The 15,716-nt window shown below is 41.6% G+C and overlaps 1 long non-coding RNA gene across 1 annotated transcript in view; it reads left to right on the top strand.

Moving 5' to 3' along the window:
* The window catches only part of LOC109547904 (uncharacterized), a 212,519-nt gene that overhangs the window by 138,230 nt on the left and 58,573 nt on the right, over positions 1-15,716 (top strand). Inside the window, exons 13-14 of the long non-coding RNA XR_004528175.2 lie at positions 1,081-1,210; positions 4,817-5,252. This is a non-coding gene — a long non-coding RNA (uncharacterized lncRNA). The remainder of the gene's footprint in view (positions 1-1,080; positions 1,211-4,816; positions 5,253-15,716) is intronic.

The raw sequence follows: 15,716 nt of genomic DNA, 5'->3' as shown, positions 1-15,716 counted from the left end.
AAATAACATTTTTCTAATTATAAAAATAATGTTTCTCATACGAAATGTCAGATATCTCAGTTTTGCAAAGAAGTAATGAAAATCTAAGTTCTCTGCCCACCCCCTCTCAAGCTTTTTAAATGTATCCTTTTCCAGTCTCTCTTTGAGATTAGCTTCTCTACACCCCCGCGCCCCCCACCATTTGTCTGTCCCTCTCTCCACTGATATCATATTTATGTACAATTTTATATCCAGCATGTTTACCTAACATTATATTTTGTGATTTCCAATGTCGTTAAGTATTCTCCAAAAACCATGATTTAAACATATGAATTTGCTGATTTATTTAGTCACATGCTTTCCTCCAATTTTTGATGTTTATGTTGTTTCCCGTTTTATGTTATTGTAAGTTATTGTATGTGTGTCCTTGTATAGTTATCTTCCTGTGTATCTGTGATTGTTTCTTCAGGAGATATTTATAGACATGTTAATCAGTCACAACAGTTTGAGGGTTTGTAAAAAGATATTGCTGATTTCCTGAAATGATCGTCTCACCTCACCTCACCTGCTTTGCTCTTTTTGTTGTGCATTTTTGTGAATCTGATTGATGAAAAAAATCTTGGTGTTTGCTAGTGAAATTCCATACTTTTTTGTGTTGACATTTTATATTTTGGGGTGAATTGTTTGTTAATATCTTTTACCTTTTACCTTTATAATAATATAAAATATATTATCCTCTTGCAAGTATTTTATTTTCTGTTTACCTTGCAGTTTTGTCTGCTGGTTTTGAAGCTACAGATTTTCATATTTTAATGTTGTCAGATTGAGTTGATTACCTTGCCTTTTGTTGCTTTTTCTCCATTGCTTTTGTAAAGCTAAGACTTTTTTTCCTATCTCAAATTCAGAAATATATTCTTCTAATTGTTTCTTTTTCTCCGCTTTTACATTTAACTCTTTAATCTCCACAAAATTAATTCTGATGAAGGTTATAAAGTGGGAGCTAATTTTATTTTTTCAAGAATATTATCTTGTTCTCATGTTTGTCCAAAATCCCAGTAAAATTGTGATGTGAACCAAAACAAGTGCTTTTTCTTATTTTAGTGCCTTGATTTTCCCACTGAGAAAAATGAGGAGGCTGCGATATACCTGTGGACAGGATCAGTAGCTTCACTTCTCAGCTCAGAACTTGCCATGTCTCTTTCCGGCTCGGGAAGTATGATGCTCCGCACAGGTTGGTGGGGGACAGAGACGGCAGCGGTAATAAGGGATGGGGGCCCATGAGCTAGGGACTAAGTAGCCCAGAGTGAGCCTCTCGAAGTCTTGACCCCATTTCAGTTTCCCTGGACTAAGATAAGCTACCAGGGCTCGGCTCATTGGAGGCTGACTTGAACCTCAGGTTATAGCTATAAGGCGGCACGTGGTGAAAAAAGAGTCCTAGCCTAGGAAAGTCAGAGAGCTTGGGTCCAGTTTCAGCTGTCAGTCAACTATCTGTATAACATAGGAAAGTCTCTTAATTTCTCTAATTTCCTGATTTATAGAATAAGTCTGAGTTTTAGTCTCAATAAGTTATGGTCTAGGCAAGTGGCAGAGCTAGGTTGTGCTATAACTTTTTTGGGGAACATTTCTTGGTAACTAGTTCATCTTTCCTTATTAATCCAGTCAGCCAGTATGATACCAAGTTTAGGAAGAATATCACAGGATCACGTAATACTCCACCTTGGGGCGTTTCTGCTTCTTACCATTCCGGACCGTTCCTAGTCTATTTCAAGCTTCCCTTCTGAGAGTCTTCTGTCTTCCCTAATAATTTCTTCTCCAGCTACCTCTTGTGTTTAAGAATTTAAAAAGATGAGCCTAGTAATCAGGAAACACTCAGAACTGATGTTTGTCACCGACCTTGCCCTGCCACTTGCCTGGGGTATGAATTTTTTTAAAAAGCTGAAATAAAGATATGAAAAGCATTTTGAAAAATGTGAAGCATTAGGTGATAAAAGTAATAGTTACGAGGTACAAATACCTGCTGTCAACCATGTTAATTGTTTTTTATTGGTATTAATAAATTATTATTTATTAACAAATTAATAACAGAAATTGCGTTGAAAAACAAAACAGTCACAGGCCAAACCTTTTGAATTTCAAATATGTTTATGTTAACATACTCTGTTTTAGACAACCAGCACAGAGACTATGGTCAAGTAGTTTTTATATGATGAAGTCATGTATCAGTCAATCCATTACACTTTTTAAGGTGTTTTAATGTTTATCTCCCACTTTTTGGTTTCCAGAGTGAAATAACCTCAGATGAAAATTTCTATGGTGTTGATGTTTTCCTCTTGAGAATGTGTTTGCTGTAATAAAATACAGTAACCACTTGAAATCTATAAAACTTGTGTGAAGTCTGGATAAACCTAAACAGTTTTTTCTTTGTGCTCCAGGAGCACACAGCACTATATATTAAATAAAGCACAAATATCTATACATAGCTGCAACTATGTTTCGTTTCATTACAATTATGTCTTGCCTGATCTTCAAATAACATGAAAAATCATCTTTAAAATAAACCTTGAATGGTTATGATCCTCATAGAAACAGTTTCTTTATTACTTAAACTTTTTTTTTCATAGTGCATTGCTTTGATCTCGTAATATTTTTTAAAACATCCTGAGGGTTTATTTTCAAGGCTTCCAAATGAATTTTTATTTCTTAAAAGCCGTAATATATTCATGGCTCAGTGAATCCCAACGACAGTATTTTTAAACTCCTGTTAAGTTTATTTTTCTTAGCATGCTAGTCTACTGCATAATTTTCTTTGCTCTATGGGTCACGTGATTCCTCCCGTCCATAACACACGCACTTAAAAATTTCACTTCCTGATTGAGCCATCAAGATTATGTAAAATGTAAATCAGTCTAAATACCTAAGAGCAGGAATTTTAAGGGAAAAATGCTGTTTTCTTTTTCTGTTTCATTATTGATGCCTAGAAAATCAGAGTGTGTGTTTGCCTATTTGTATTTGGAAACTAGAGACTGTTAGGGTGGTTTTTTTGTTTTTGTTTTTGTTTTTTCTTTTGTCCCTTCCCTTTCAGATTGCATCAGAGTTTGCTTTCATTATAAAAATAAAGTACCAAGTAGATAGAACGTAGGAGTGGTGTAGTTGCAGGACTGAAATCAAAATGGTTCCGATTACTGAGAGAGCTGTTCATTTACTTATTCTTTTCATGATCTGAATGGAGAGTGCAGCATCTCTCAAAAGGTAACGATTTGATATTTCAGAGTTGTAAATGGCCATTTAACCTTTCTGCTGCCTGATATAAATGAAAGTAATTTCTATCAGGCTGGATGACACTTGGTTTATCATGAATCTAAAAATCCCTCACATTTTCTCAAAGCAATTTTGAAGTTGTCATAGTAACAGCATGATATTTGGAGGGTCTTTTTAGTAGTTCTTTAGCTAGAGTTAATTAATTTTATTAACCCTGGACGTTTTTCTTTTTATTCTTCTCTGACAAACAGGGGCCATAATTGCTCAAGTATGTATTTGGTGTTTTTTATTTCTTGGTGACTATAGTTTGAGGGCTTGATGTTTTGCAAATTGTTTCAGGAAAGGAACGGGAATGTTAGCAGTTGATTTCAGATAGTTTAAACTTGGGTTTTTAAATACTTCTCTGTAAAATTGCACTATCATCGTAGGACCAGAATTTAGTTTTATTTAAAGAGATGGATTATGGGAGATGTTCACTCAAATTTTACTGTGACTTACACAATTAAATTGTGTTGCAACTATCCTCTTTTTTTTTTTTTTTAGTTCTGCTAGATCCAGGGTAAGAATTGAAGAACACAGAAGGGAAATGTCAGACTTACAGGAGAAAATAATTTCTTTAAAAATGTAACAGTCAGATACAATACCAAAATCGTGTTCCACAAAAGAAAAAGAAATGGATAAATCTGACTTTATCAGAATTGAAAATGCAACAACGGTGCTCTTTGAAACTCTAAAATACGCTAAAATAAATTATCCTCTAGGAAAGTTTGTGGGAATTTTTTTATTGGAAGAAAGTAGGTCAGGATCTTCTGTTAGTAAAGCTCTGTGGCAGAAATTCTTGCCAATATGGCGATCGGTGAGGAAAGAAGCCCCTCTCCTGGGCAAGGAGAGGGTCAGAAGAAAGAATGGTCTGTACCAGGTCTGGATGCTGGGACTTGAAAAAGTATCAGATGTTGGATGCTTTTGTTTTCTTGTAAAAGTGATCAGAGAGATGTGACACTTACAAAAGGTATCATGTGAGTTCTGTGGGCTTAATGCTAATGCCAGTATCCCTAGTGTTGTGTGGAGTATTTGTTCAACCAGAGGTGGTTCAAGACAGTCAGGGTAGCAGCATGTGCAGCCAACAGCAGTAAAGGTGCTAATACATGTCCAGTGATGTCAGGAGTTACGAGACAGCAGTTTCAAAACACTGCAGTAAACAAGGTCATAGTGTCCCGTTTTGCTGGAAGAAGGTTTGTTTTTATGAGCTGGACAGTACATGGATGAAGTAATTTTTCAAAACAAACATCAAATTTATATGTTGGGTTTTTCTTCCTACTTTTTGGATTTAAAAAAAAAAATTAACCAGATGAGGTTTAGTAAGGGTTACATTTTTAAGCAGAATTATACTTTTTTCCTGTTTTGTTTTGTTTTTTTAATTGATTCTCTGTAGTTTCCACAGAGGAAATGAAAATACTTCTGATCTAGGATTCTTAAATGCAGTTTTAGAGAGCAAGGTATGACCCAGCACACGGCAAATGCCAATCACCATCACCAGTAAAACACTCCTTCTAATTTTGTACCTTTCGCACTTATTTAGACAGGCATCTACGTGCGAGCAAGTTAATGGCGCAGAATGCTGCTGACTGCATGGTTCTCGTCTTAATACATTTTCCAACCTTGAACCTGAGAATGCCAGAGGCTCAAGTCTCTGAACGCTCGTCTGAGCCGTTATCTGCTGGTGGCCTGGTTCCTGACCTAACAAGTGGGTGTCCCAGGCGTGCGTGTGGTAATAGCAGCAGTGGTGCCACGTGGCGCCCAGAGGTCGCCTTGGTCTGCCCTGGAGATTCCTGGTCCTTGGTGAAGCTTCTGAGTTGAACTGTGAACTTGAGGCATCCTGAGAAGCGCAGGCATTTTGGAGTTCCACAGCAAACCTGGATGTTAAGTGTAAACACAGCTTATAAAGTGAAAGCAGGGGCCTTGAGGAAGGGAACCCTCATCTCGATCCGGACCTGCTTACTGTGCTGGAAAACAAAGTAAGTTTTGTTTGTTTTTAGTCAGTCTCTCCTACGTGTTTTTCTTGCTAACATTATTAAACACTCAGTATCTGGCAAATGCCAAGGTTTTTTTTTTTTTCCTTTTCATCGGGAAGTAGGAGATGAAGTTTGTTAAATAGCTGATTGCTTCTTTTATCTTTTCTGTCTCTCTTCCTGTATCTAGCTGCTGACTGGCTTGTTAAGAGGTAAAAAGAGACTGAAATTTATCATCAGTGAGAAAACAAAAAGTTCTCTTTTTTTCTCTTTTTAAATGGTTCAAGAACTTTGCCGTTAATTAAATGACGGTGGGTGACACAGACAAGGCTTTTTATGAGCTGCAGCCAGGAGCATATCTAGCAAAACAGCCCCAGTTCACTGCCCTTATTTCCATTGGGAAGCAGGAAGGGTGCGTGTACAAGACAGGTATGAGGACGGGGGTGTCTGCACGTGGGAACTGCAGACACTAGGTGGGAATGGCTGTTGGGATAAAAGGCTGTAATTTTAAAGCCTGTCAGGAAATGGAAAGGACCTGAAGAATACAAGTTATTTAATGATGTTGGGAAAATAAATTAATACAAAAATGGGATAAAATGTCTAAAGTCCTAACCGAATTTTTCCTTCATGTTAGAAAGTTTCGTGCCTTGTAGATTTATAGAAAATATGTTTAATAACTTTAAAAAATAATAATTAAGAGGCTTCATCTCCTACACAGAATATTCTGTGACATCAGCCTGATTCTGACACTTGGCCCATCTTACATTTTTGTTTGTTTGTTTTTTATGCTGATCCTGTCTCCAAAGATGTTACATGGCTTGATAAATTTTTAATACAAAGTTCTGTGGTTTTGAGGATAATGCAAAACGAATAGAAATGCAGAGTGGTTTGTGATTTGTAATTAAAATTATCCTTATAAAATGGACTGCTTTTACCAGAGAATTTTCTTGACTTCTCTGAACTTAAACAGTGACACTTTGAAGGTAGAAGGGGGCAGCATGTCTGTACTGTAGCGTTGGAAAGCAGAAGTCAGGGGTCTTAGCTTCTGCCTCTAGTGTGGAATACAGTGTGAATTTAAGTTCGGGCTTCTGTGCCGTGGGAGTTCCCATTTTATCTCAAAGTGATGATGGTAGGACTTGAGGTGTCTGTATTTCATTTGAAACACTCCAGGCTCCCTATATGAATGTCTGTGAATTATTAATTCAGCAAACATCTTTAAGTACCTTCTTTCTGAAGGTACTCTCAGTGTTGTGCTCAGAGCTATAGTTTTTCATAATTAAATTTACAGAGATTTGGTTTATAAATCAAAGATTGAGAACAGTTTGAAACAAGGGTGAATGAGCAGAGCATTACCATCGAAACGGTTTGTTAAAGATGGTGCCAAGTGAGCAGGGCTGTCCCCTCTGAGCTGCCCCTCCTAATTAAAGGGGAAGGTGGCTGCCATCTGTCTTCTTTCATTCAAGGCAGTAGGGGGTCTGGGGTGGAAGGAAGCAACCCCCCCTCTTATTTTTCTCCCACTCTTTTTTATAGTCGGCTTTCTCCCTAGTCAGTGACCCAGAAGGTCATTGATGATCTGTCTATCTCAGAATGAATAGTAACATAAGCATGCAAGGCACTTGCAAAAAAAAAAAAAAAAAAAAGTTTATAACATGAATTTATCCATTTAGAATTCTGCTTGAATTCTGTCTGAGAGTATCGTAATCCCTTTGTTGGTGTCATTGCCCCTTTTGTTGCTGAGGGCACTACTGGCAGAAAAAGTGGGGGGTTCTACTTTTATTGATTTTGTTTTTTCATGAAAAATTGTTTACACTCCACCGGGCATAATGTAGAAGATGGCAGCACGTAGCTGTCCAGTGAGGATGTACAGGAATATTATTCTTATCAAAACCAAGGACACCTGTTAATTATTATTATTATATATATATATATATATATATATATATACCTGTATATATATAATCTCAAGGGAGATTGTGGACAAAGAGGTTAACAGGTCTCCGAGATACTCAGTGGTCTACTGGTCTACTGCAGCTTTTTTGGTCCAGTCATTGAAATAACTTGCATTGATTATCCTTCAGTTAAGCAATAAGCCTTTTAAACCTTTTCTCATGAGAATAGGCTATTGGAGAGTTTAGTTGTAGTTTGGGGTCATGACTTTAACTGCTTTTGAAGCATAGAGTATTCTAACAAAATGATTGAGCCTTCTTGCCTCGGTTTCCACACCTTTAAATGGAAGAAGTATGCGCTGCTTTTAAAAATATTAAAGAGAATATGAAATAATACTTTCTGTCTTTGATAGAAAATTTATTATAACTGAAAAGTTCTAAACTCTTTGGTTATTTTTGTTTTCAGTTTTCATATACAAAACCTAGCAACGTGCCAGCAGTTATCTAAAAAGATTTGGTCCTTAACACACTCTGTTAAGCCTCCCCAAGCAGTAGATAATGGACTCCGCAGAATATGCTGATTTTTGGAACTCTCTGTGACGTGGAAATGTGTTTCTTAAACCCATAGCAGTATGTTTGGAAAGCCCAAATGTCAGAGTCATTGTCTGTAATTTTATTTAGAGTATTTTTTCAAATTTGTCATCAACCTATAATGAGGTTTCTTGGAAACTAAGATGTGCTTGTGTTGTTGAACGTTGGGAAGAGCAGTCTGTAGATTCTGGAGACACTGACGACAGTTTGGATTGGATGATACCTGAAAAGTAGCTCATTTCCTAATCACTGAAGGGTACAGGGTGCTGAGCGGGCGGGTCTTTTTGGCTTTTTCATGTAATTTGGACATTGAACTAGATGCTTCCCTAACTATCTTTTTAAAGTTGTGATTTACACTAATTTGTTTTTACCCATCAGTATATATTTCAGGGCAACTAAATAAACTAATTAAATGAAGCACATGTATAAGGTGTGACTCTAAAGTAATGCAATTAATATTTTAACTCACAGAGCAAAAGACACATAGACGTGCAAATGGATGTTGCCTCCTTAAAGTACTGTGTTAGCTGGGAAGAATTTAAACTTCTCCTACAGCGATGCCATCTTTGCCAAGGACACATTCAAAACTTTTTTTCGCCATTGCCTTAAAAGCCTCCCATCCTTTTTTATTATCCACAGTGATGGGAATTCTCTGGCCTTGGAGGGTAGGAAGGAGCCAGTAGTTAGGTCTGATGAAAAGGTGTATGATCCATTAACTGATTTGAGTCATTGATTCATGTAAACATTTACTGAGCCACCGACTACATTCCAGCAGTCAGCACTGCAGATTCAGAAACTGGCATGTCAGGGGCCTGCCTCCAGGAGGACAGTTGAGTGGGATAAATGACATATATAAAGAGGTAACATCACAGATTGACAAGTACTGTAACAGAGATACACGTGGTGCATGGTGTTGTTGCCAGAGCCCGGTGGGGTTGGAGGGGGGCAGTTAAAACTTGATGGAGGGCTTCCCTGGTGGTGCAGTGGTTGAGAGACCGCCTGCCGATGCAGGGGACGCGGATTCGTGCCCCGGAGTGGCTGGGCCCGTGAGCCATGGCCGCTGAGCCTGCGCATCCGGAGCCTTTGCTCAGCAACGGGGGAGGCCACAACAGTGAGGGGCCCGCGTACCGCAAAAAAAAAAAAAAAAAAAAAAACTTGATGGAAAAATGAGGATTGTTGTGTACGTGACTTATAAAGTGGCTTACATAATAGAATTTTGGAAATGAAAGCCCTGAAAAAGACCTTCTACTTTAAGGATAAGGAGATGGGAATTTTATTTCTGAAATTCTTTAATTCTCAGCTAGTTGAAAGCCTTATGAGAAAAGGTGTTCATTCTGTAATAGACATCTTTTTTTAAAAAAAAAAAAAACAAAGAAGTTATGGCTATATAAAAGGTGAGGTCTGAAAAAGATTTTGGACATTGTTAGAATAACTCTGTGTTCTCCAAAGGAGACTATTTTTGAGGAATGATTCTTACTTACATGTTAAAATTGAGTACTTTTGACACATTAAATATACCAAAGCGTTACATGCCATACTGATTGCTGAGAGTAGCTGTCTAGCTTTCGGGAGACAGTGAACTTGAAGCTGGCCTGCATCCTAAGTATATGGTGGGAGAGAAAAGGCTTCTTTTGTGTTTTATTCCGCGGGGACAGAATTTCTGTCCCACAGCCAATAGGCGATCTCCCTGTGGATAAGTTCATTTAACAGTTATTTGTGGAGTGCCGCTCTATGCCAGGCACTGTTCTAGGAGCTGAGCAGAAGCTTGACAATTGCAGCCCCCCAGGTGCTGGTACATCCTCAGCAGGACCCTGTGGGTGTGCACATTCAGCTGCTGTTTCCTGGGTGCCTTTCCTGAGCATGACAGTGTGGGCCCGGACGTCATGCTGCCTGTGGAGAGCTTGGAGCTAAGGTTCAGTGCACAGATAAACAGAGAGAAGAGAGATAAAATGTATAAAAGAAAAGAGATAAATCAAACACAGTACACATTTGTAGAAGAGATTTTTCTCGGGCTGGGCCATCAAGAAATGCATCATGGATCGAAGAGGCTTTGGCCGGCCCAAGAAAGTTGGTGTTGGACTTGAGGACTGCGAGGGTCTGAGTCCAAGGACACATGAGCAGAGACATATAGAAAGGGATGGGAAGAACTGGTGCGCAGAGTGGGCAGTGACTAATGTGTTGTTGCTGGGCAACAGTGTGTGTATAAGTGACTAACGGGAACAGAAGGCAGCAAAGGTCAGTTGAGGCCGGCCCAGGAGGGCTGTGAAGGCTTATGACTGAACGATTTAGACTGGATACTAAGTCACGGGAACAGTTGAAGAATTTCGGTCAGGTGAATGACAATAGGATCTTCTGGAATCAGTGTGTGGGGTGGCCTGGACAGTGAGAAAACCATAGCCAGGGAAGCCCAGCAGAGCTGCTGTGATAGTCCAGGAGGGAGGTGCAGGGGGCCTAAGTGAGGGGGCACGACTGGAATGGGCCTGGATGAGAGGGGTTGCCTGGCGGGGAGGAGGATAGAAGCGGAATTACTCCAGATTTTTTAAAAAAATATTCATTGTTTATTTATTTTGGCTGCACTAGGTCTTTGTTGTAGCATGCAGGTTCTTTAGTTGTGGCATGCATGTGGGATCTAGTTCCCTGACCAGGGAGGAAACCCAGGCCCCGTGCACTGGGAGTGCGGAGCCTTAACCACTGGACCACCAGGGAAGCCCCTACTCCAGATTTTTGAACTCAGGTGCCATTTGTTATTTCTATGTCATTTGCCAGGCATTTCACATACATCCTCTCATTCAATCTTAGACTAATCCTATGAGGTTGGTATTTTTGCCCTTATTTCAGAGATGAGAAAACTAAGGCTCGGAGAAAGATTTGTCTAAAGCTGCCCAGCTAATAGGCTATAGAGCAGCATATTCCAGGCATCCCTGATTTCCATACCTGTTCTCTTTCTACTGTACTAGGTTTTGAAGAGAGCAGATGTGAGAGAGAAGATGATCCCCATGCACTCTGCACATGTTCAGATTAGATACTGGTAAGACATCTATCAGGCAACTGGAGTTGTGGAGCTGAATCTCAAGGACAAAGTTAAGAGGATCGGAGACAGGGATTTAAGAATCAGCTGCGTGCTCCTTTATTCAACACATACTTGTTGAGTGTCCTTACGGACGAGCACTGCGTGGCAGCGGGAATACAGTGCTGAACGAGAGAGCCATAGTCTTACCCTACAGAACAGGCTGGCGAGGGAGACTCCATACTGTGGGGTGACTGTAATGTGGAGGGGGGACAGTGCAGATTTGCTACAGGAATACCGACCCAGGGCACCTAACCAAGTCTGGGGACCAGGAAGTCTCTGAAGGAAGTTATAGTACTTAACATGACACTCGCATGATGAGTGCCAAGGTAAAAAGGAAGAAAAAGTCATATTCCGGGTAGGGGAACTAGAATCTACCAAGACCCCAGAGGCAAGAGAGAAGCATGATACATCTGAAGAACTGGAAATTATGTGATGCTGAAACAGAGAAAACAGGAGATAAGGCCAGGGGGGTGGGCAGCAGCTAGATCAAGAAATGCCCCAGAAGCTGTATTAGGGGATCTGATCATCTCGTTAAGGACATGGGAAGTATTCATGGGTTTTAAGCACTGGGGTGATATGATTAGACTCATGTTTTAGAAGGACCATTCTGTCTGCTGGAGAATAGATTTTAGGGAAGCAAGTACCAGAAGCAGGAAAACTGGTCACGAGTTCATTGGAGAGAGGATTCTAGATGAGAGGTGAGGGTGATCCGGATAGAGAGACTCTGGTTGATGTTTAAGAATGGTAGACATATGGAGTTTGCGGGGTTGTTGGATATGGGGGATGAGGGAGAGAGAAGGATAAAAGTTAACATGTAAGTTTCTTAACTGGGCAGCTGGGTTGTTGCTGGTACTTTCCTAGGGGACACGGTGGAAGGATCAGATGTGGGGTTTAGGATTATTAGGTTTGGTTATCCTACGTAACCAACTGGTATCCTAAATAATTAGTAAAGGGAGCTGAAGGAGAGGGGATCGTGGTCAGAGAGAGGGACATCAGCATGTACTAGTTCAGAAGTGAAGCAGTTCAAGTGATAGTAATAGAGCAAGGTCGTTGGAGTGGACAGGGCCAGAGGAGGGGAGAGCTGGCCGTGGGATATGAGGAGGTTAAGGAGCTAACAGACCCGTGCTGGACGGGTGTTCGTGTGCAGGTTAAAGTCGCACAGGTTGCTGGCAGGACTTGGAGGGGAGAGGGTCAGCGTGTAGGTCGGTCACTACCTGCTGCGTAGGTATAGAGGTTGGGCACTGAGGTGTGTGAGTTGAAAACGTGATTTCCACGGACTGTGTGCACAGCGTCAGAGCGAGGAGAGGAGCTTGAAGAGAGAGTGAACGGGCCCTAGGACTCACCTCTGGGGTGGGGGGGTGGGGGTAAGGGGTGGGAGGAGACCGCGGAGGAGCTTCCAAAGGGGAAAACGGGGAACTTCAGAGCCTTAGAAGGCCAGTGGACGTTGGTGCTGCGGAGAGGAACTGTTGGGGTAAGGACGGGGGTACTGTGAGAGGCCTTCGGATTGCTGAGCCCAGAGTCATGAGTGCCTTTAAGGGAGAGGCTCATGGAGTGGTGGGGGCGGGGCGTGCAAGCTGTGGAGGAGTGAGTGGGAGTCAGTGGGTACTGTCAGCAAGCATCGCCTACACTTGCGACAAATTTTAGGTTGAAAGAAAAGACAGAATCTTCTGGTAGCTGGAGGGATAGAATCTATTGTAGCATCCAATAGTCCTGTGGTTTTATATCTTTTGACAATCTTCTAGTATTCTCTGCTGTGTGTCTTTGGTCAGATTATTTACCCTTTCCCTGCTTCATTTGTAGAATGAGTACCTGCCTCGTGGGGTTGTTGTGAGGATTAAATGAGTTGCAAAGTAGTGCCTTGCACATAGTAAGTGCCCTATAAACGGTGGTTAATAAAAGCAAAGTCGGAAGCATGTATATCAACCGTCACATTTGGGGCACTTTTCCCTGAGTGTTCACAATAATTCTGTAGTGTAGGTGGCAGTGACCTCATTCTACAAACAAAACAGAGGCCTGGAGAGTTTTAAGGAACTTATTCTAGGTCATGCTGCTAATGAGTGGTGGAAGAGAGAGACGGGGCTCCTTTGACCTGACGGAAAGTCGATTGTCCTTCCACAGGCTCATGCTTGTGTGTGTCCTCGGGCTGTTGCAGAAAGAAAGCTGGACTTGGAGCCTTCCTCGGCCAGAAGCTGGGGAGCAGTTTTACATGGGGTGTGCACTGTGTATTCTGCATGTCCCCCACCCTGTTCGTTTCACTCATTTGTCTTATCTTTCTGGCCCGTATAGGTACTGAGTTTGCAGCCCTTGTTCTAAAAGCTTGTCCTTTCTGTGGACTGGAGTACATTCTCCTGACTCTTCCTACTTACTATTCAGATACCATCTTCTATGTCTGCTTTCAAGGTTTTTCTCCAGCCTTAGAATTCATCTCTAAAGAAATGGGTGCCTCATCTGAATTTCTTGCCTCTAATCTGGTCTCAGAAAGTGAAGTTGCTGTGCATTCTTAGAGGTTTTCCCTGCAGCAGAGAATCATCTGAACACCGTCTCTTCTGAAAGGATAGTGTGATGGTTAAGTTTATGTGTCAACTTGCGAGGTCACAGTACCCAGGTATTTGGTGAAACGCCAGTCAAGAAGGTGAATAAAAATACCTGTTGAAGATATTTTTAGCTGAGATCATTTAAATCAGGGGTGTTGAGTAAAGCTGAGATCAACATTTAAATCAGGGGTGTTGAGTAAAGCAAACATTTAAATCAGGGGTGTTGAGAAAAGCAAATTATCCGCCATAAGGTATGTGGGCCTCATTCAATCCATTGATGGCCTTAAGAGGGAAAGACTGTTGTCCCTCAGGGATGAAGGAGTTCTGCCTCCAGACTGCCTGCCGGCTTGAGACCACAGCATCATCTCTTCCCTGGGTCACCAGCCTGCCCTGCAGATTTCGGATTTGTCAAACCCCAGTGGAATTGGCCTAAGCATTTCCTTAAAATTCCATCTCTTGATCTCTGTCTCTTTCTCCCCCGCCCCCTCCACACCACATCCTATTGACTCTCTTTCTCTGGAAAACTCTGACTAATATAGACAGGAAGATACAGAAATTTAAACTGTTCAGCTGCTGTTGATATTAGCAAAAAACGGCATCAGGCCTCTCTAGGCATTCCTGGTGGAGATGTATATTGCTTGTCGTGTAGGTGAGGAGAGTGAATTACAGAAGGGATGTGGTGCACCCAGTGTGATGCAGAAAGAAGATGTGAGAGCCAAGGAGAGGAATCCCGACTCCTTGGGTGTGGTTCAGTTGCTCTCTTGCTATTTGGCTCTCACATGCTTATTAGCAGCATAATAAAGTTACTGGGTTTGCCAGGCATAATTATTGCTAACATTTATAGACTATTTTTCTAGGGCTCAGATCTATCATAATTGCTTCACAGATGTTAGTGATTTTAATTCTTACAACTACCCAATGAGATAGGGACTGATATTAACCCCCTGTCACCGATTTTAAACACCAAGCCCCAGTGAGCAGCATGGTCATTGCTGCACAGCAGGTGAGTGAGAGAGCCAGGCGTGGGGCCCAGGCAGCCTGGCTCCAGAGCCTGTGCTCCTAACCCTTCTGCTCTACTGCCTCTCAGTCTAAGATGTCCTGAATGTAGCCTCTCATCTGTCCCTTTGGAGCCATCATCTAGAACCTTCATCATGGTTAGTGGTGCTTTCGTAGGGCTTTTGTTTTGTTTTGTTTTGTTTTTTTGTGGTATGCGGGCCTCTCACTGTTGTGGCCTCTCCCGTTGCGGAGCACAGGCTCCGGACGCGCAGGCTCAGCGGCCATGGCTCACGGGCCCAGCCGCTTCGTGGCACGTGGGATCTTCCCGGACCGGGGCACGAACCCGTGTCCCCTGCATCGGCAGGCCGACTTTCAACCACTGCGCCACCAGGGAAGCCCAGGGCTTGTTTTAAAAGAGAAATGCTCTAAGTGATTTTTCAAGAGGCCTTCCAGTGATACTCTCTTGCTACCTCCTTGAGAAACAGAAAACATTCCCATTATAGCAACAGTATGGGGTATATTCTTGCTGGGGTATATTTTTAGCGACTAGACTTTCCTGTCTAGCTCAGTGACACTGTTGGCTACCTGATTTGCCAAAAGTCATACAGAAATGTGATCAAGTGGTGATGTGGCTTAGTTCCTTGTCCAACAATTTGGGGTATGTTCTGGGGAAGAAGATGGCAAACTACTTTGTGGGTGTCCTTCAGTTCTCTGAGGAAGTAACCCTCGTAACTGTCATTTATGGGGCCTTTAGTGTGCCAGGGACTGTCTTAAGTGCTTTACAAGCATGATCTCCTGGAATCTTCTCAACGTTATCATCCCATTTTACATATAAAGAAAGCAATAATTAGGGAGTTAAACAGTGTTTTCCAGGGCAGGATTTAAACCTCATCTAATGACCCCAGCCGTGTTCTCAGTCACTCTGCTGTACCTCTGCCGCCAGCTCCCTGGTGTCCATGAGGGCAGGAACTTTGTTTTTCACTGACTTCATCATCATATTTCTGCATCTACCAAGTGCAGTACCTGACACGTAGTAGGTTCTTATACATATGTGTTGAGTGACTGACGGACTCACTCTGTTCTCTGAAATCACTCCCAAATAGCCATGGGGATGGGGAGAGAGGGTATTACAGACGCATGTGGATTTAGCCCTCAGGCACCTATTTGAGGATGTTTTCTCCTCAAGATGAGCCTATCAGCCTGGGCTTCAGTCAGTGCTACTATGGCTCTGTCAGTAGCTCTCCTTCCCAAAAGAAATCTGCATGGTGCTGTGTACATCCCTGTCATTAGCATTCAGGACCGACTTTTCATAGCTGGTATGCCACACTGGTCTAGGGCAACATCTAAGGAATTCTGGTGCTTTTAAGGAATCATCAATTATGTATTTTTAAAA

The sequence above is a fragment of the Tursiops truncatus genome, chromosome 9 (genome assembly GCF_011762595.2).
Source record: "Tursiops truncatus isolate mTurTru1 chromosome 9, mTurTru1.mat.Y, whole genome shotgun sequence".
Lineage (NCBI taxonomy): Eukaryota > Metazoa > Chordata > Mammalia > Artiodactyla > Delphinidae > Tursiops > Tursiops truncatus.
The sequence above is the reverse complement of the archived record's forward strand: the minus strand, read 5'-3'. Positions and strand labels throughout refer to the sequence as shown.